At 41.2% G+C, this 4,120-nt stretch overlaps 1 long non-coding RNA gene across 1 annotated transcript; it reads right to left on the reverse strand.

Moving 5' to 3' along the window:
• Positions 1-2,584: 2,584 nt before the first annotated feature.
• LOC139027332 (uncharacterized) lies at positions 2,585-3,202 on the reverse strand. Its single transcript, XR_011479416.1, has 3 exons — positions 2,800-3,202; positions 2,685-2,730; positions 2,585-2,613 (listed from the first exon to the last, which is right to left on the reverse strand). It is a non-coding gene; the product is annotated as an uncharacterized lncRNA (long non-coding RNA).
• Positions 3,203-4,120: the final 918 nt, after the last annotated feature.

The raw sequence follows: 4,120 nt of genomic DNA on the forward strand, positions 1-4,120 counted from the left end.
AGTGCCTTTTTATTACATGGCTCACTGCCCTGTTTTAAACATGGGTCACTGCCTGTTTAAAGCATGCGTTCACTGCCTATTTTAAACTGATGGTCACTGCCTGTTTTAACATGGTCCACCATCTGTTTTAACATGGTCAGTGCCTTTTTTAACATGGTCACTGTCTGTTTTAACATGGTCAGCACCTGTTTTTAACATGGCCTGTTATTCTCTATAGATCCTGTTGGAGATGGACAACCAGGGTTCTGTTCTGTTATTCTTTGTAGATCATGTTGGAGATGGACAACCAGTGTTCAGTTTCTGTTCTGTTATTCTCTGTAGATCAAGTTGAGATGGACTACCAGTGTTCTGTTCTGTTACTGTTATTCTCTGTAATCATGTTGGAGATGGACAACCAGTGTTCAGTTTGTTGCTGTTATCTCTTTGAGTAGATCAAGTTGGAGATGGACTACCAGGGTTCTGTTCTGTTCTGTTATTCTCTGTAGATCATGTTGGAGATGGACAACCAGGTTCTCTTCTGTTATTCTCTGTAGATCATGTTGGAGAGAACAACCAGGGTTATGTTCTGTTCTATTCTCTGTAGATCATGTTGGAGATGGACAACCAGGGTTCCTCTTCTGTTATTCTCTGTAGATCATGATGGAGATGGACAACCAGGGTTCTGTTCTGTTATTCTCTGTAGATCATGTTGAGAATGGACAAACCAGGGTTCTGTTCTGTTCTGTTATTCTCTATAGATCCCGTTGGAGATGGACAACCAGGGTTCTGTTCTGTTTATTCTCTGTAGATCCCGTTGGAGATGGACAACCAGGGTTCTGTTTCTGTTATTCTCTATAGATCCCGTTGGAGATGGCACAACCAGGTTCTGTTCTGTTCTGTTATTCTCTGTAGATCATGTTGGAGATGGACAACCAGTGTTCTGTTCTGTTCTGTTATTCTCTGTAGATCATGTTGGAGATGGACAACCAGTGTTCAGTTCTGTTCTGTTATTCTCGTAGATCAAGTTGGAGATGGACTACCAGTGTTCTTTTCTGTTATTCTCTGTAGATCATGTTGGAGATGGACAACCAGTGTTCAGTTCTGTTCTGTTATTCTCTGTAGATCAATGTTGGAGATGGACTACCAGTGTTCTGTTCTGTTATTGTCTGTAGATCCTGTTGGAGATGGACTACCAGGGTTCTGTTCTGTTATTCTCTGTAAGATCATGTTGGAGATGAACAACCAGGGGTTCTTGTTCTGTTATTCTCTGTAGATCAAGTTGGAGATGGACTACCAGGGTTCTGTTCATGTTATCCTCTGTAGATCACGTTGGAGATGGGACTACCAGGTTCTGTTCTGTTATTCTCTGTAGATCCTGTTGGAGATGGACTACCAGGGTTCTGTTCTGTTTATTCTCTGTAGATCATTGATGGAGGAGTGGACAACCAGGGTTCTGTTCTGTTCTGTTATTTCTCTGTAGATCATGTTGGAGATAGACAAACCAGGGTTCTGTTCTGTTATTCTCTATAGATTTACATTTACATTTAAGTCATTTAGCAGACGCTCTTATCCAGAGCGACTTACAAGTTGGATCACGTTGGAGATGGACAACCTGGGTTCTGTTCTGTTATTCTCTATAGATCCTGTTGGAGATGGACAACCAGGGTTATGTTGTGTTTATTCTCTAATAGATCCTGTTGGAGATGGACAACCAGGGTTCAGTTCTGTTATTTTATTCTCTGCTAGATCCCTTGGAGATGGACATCCAGGGTCTGCTGATGCCAAAACGACCAATCAAACTGAGGCTGGAGCCCCGTAGCAACTCCCCTAGCAACACCACCGCCACCTCTCCAAACAACATGACCGAATGCAGGAGCACCCTACCCTGGAGACCCTTCTTCTCTCTCTCTTGCTCTCTCTCTCTCTTGCTCTCTCTCTCTCTTGCTCTCTCTCTCTCTTGCTCTCTCTCTCTTCTCTTGCTCTCTCTCCTCTCTCTCTCTCCCCCTCTCTCCCCCCTACACACAAAAAGGGCAATACTACAGACAGAAATACTCCTCACCCCGCTAATGATCCTGGGCTGGTGTGGGTTACATGTGGTCTGCGGTTGTGAGGCCGTGTGGACGTTCTGCCAAATTTTCTAAAACAACGTTGGAGCGGCTTATGGCAGAGAAATTAACATTAAATTATCTGGAAATAGCTTCTGGTTGTGCATTCCTGCAGCTCAGCATGCCAATTGCTGACTGGCATTGCGATATGTGTTGTGTGACAAAACTGCACATTTTAGAGTGGCCTTTTATTGTACAAGGGCACCTGGTGTAATGATCATGCTGTTTAATCAGTTTCTTGGTATGACCACACCTGTCAGCGTGGATGGGACTATCTTGACAAAGGATGAAAATGCTCACCAACAAGGATGGAACATTTGTGGACAACATTTTTAGCGAAACAGGCTTTTTGGTGCGTTGGAACATTCTGGGATCTTTAATTTCAGCTCATGAAACATTTTTGTTCAACAGCCTCACTATCTATCTATCTATCGGCTACTGAATATTCAGTCCTTCTCCTACAATAGGCTACTGAATATTCAGTCCTTATCCTAACCCTGCTATAGGCTACTGAATATTCAGTCCTGACCTCATAGCTATAAGCTACTGAATATTCAGTCCTGACCCTGCTATAGGCTACTGAGAATATTGTAGTCTGACCCTGCTATAGGCTACTGAATATTCAGGGTGGGATTCAATAGGCTATCTGAATATTCAGTCCTTACCCTGCTATAGGCTACTGAATATTTCAGGCGTGGGTTCAATAGGCTGCTACTTAATATAATATGATAATAAGACTGCATTCACATTGAATGTTCAGTTCAGTCAGTTCAATCAAAAATTAATTCTGGTCTCAGTTTGAGTAGGACTCAGAAACCCATTTCCACCAGATGAAAGAAAGATAGTAATACTATGGATGCATTAGGGGTATAAGTCTTGTTAAAGTTAGACACCAGGAGGTATTAAATCCATGGCATGATGTCATGTCTGGATCCTGCACACTACTGGCTGGTGGCTGGAATTCTCCTAGAATGTAGAACTCTAGCTGGTGTTCTGTAGAACTCTCATTCTGTTCCTCTGGGGGTTCTGCTGTCCAGTCATTCCAAAATAGAATCTTWAMTGTCTGTTGAGATGATCCCTGCAGCTGCTTTGCTTSAACTTTAATCACCACAAACCAATAAAAATCATCACACTAAAGAACAAGGTCGTCTGTGTATTTATTAACATTCAGAAGACAAAACTTAAGACACAAACACACACAAATATACATGAGAACAATCAATATAGATTGATTTGTGTAATTTATCAAGACATACTGTGTTTCTATTTTAAATCAGCTGGGCCTAATTGTAGTGTTACGACCTGGTCATCCACACACGTTTCTTTTCAGATCCCAATACCGCCMTTGTGTGGCCGTTGGATGTAAATACACAGCCCAGGTCCCATTACAAACTTTTTATCCACTTTACACGTTATACAGCTCTTGTACTTTCTGCATTTATAAACACAGTGCAGAGAATCTCTGGTCGTGAAGTTCACCTCCTTCACACAGAGCAAAGTTCACCTCTTTCACATAGAGCAAAGTTCACCTTCATATTCCAATAAAACAAACAGTGATCAGATCAAATTAAAAACATTTCTGGTTCTGACCGAGAACCAATGCAATATGTCACGTACATGTCATCCGGTTCCTGGAACCGAGTATCAGCCCTCTCCCTTCCAAGGGCAGAGTCTGTTTAGTACCTTTTTAGGAAAGAACAACATAAGAAAAACATTTTGAATCAGAAGATAATATTGCAGCTTATAATCAGTTGGAATACCAGGTTTGCATCTTACGTCATACTTTTCTTGCCGTCTAGTTTAATATATTTTTAATGTAATCTATGGCATTATTTAGGATCCTTAAGACATGAGCTTCTACTAAACTAAATAAAACTATTTATTAGAATAACAGTGTGGTTTCACGTAAAACTATTTTGGAAATAGTTTGCCTTGAAACGGAAGCAAACAGAACGAAACGTGGAGGGACAAACCTGAATTTATCCCAATAGAAACTCTCATTTTGATCTGTGTGCTTCCATTTAGTTCTTAAACGT

Source organism: Salvelinus sp. IW2-2015, unplaced genomic scaffold (genome assembly GCF_002910315.2).
Source record: "Salvelinus sp. IW2-2015 unplaced genomic scaffold, ASM291031v2 Un_scaffold10012, whole genome shotgun sequence".
In the NCBI taxonomy this organism is placed as follows: domain Eukaryota; kingdom Metazoa; phylum Chordata; class Actinopteri; order Salmoniformes; family Salmonidae; genus Salvelinus; species Salvelinus sp. IW2-2015.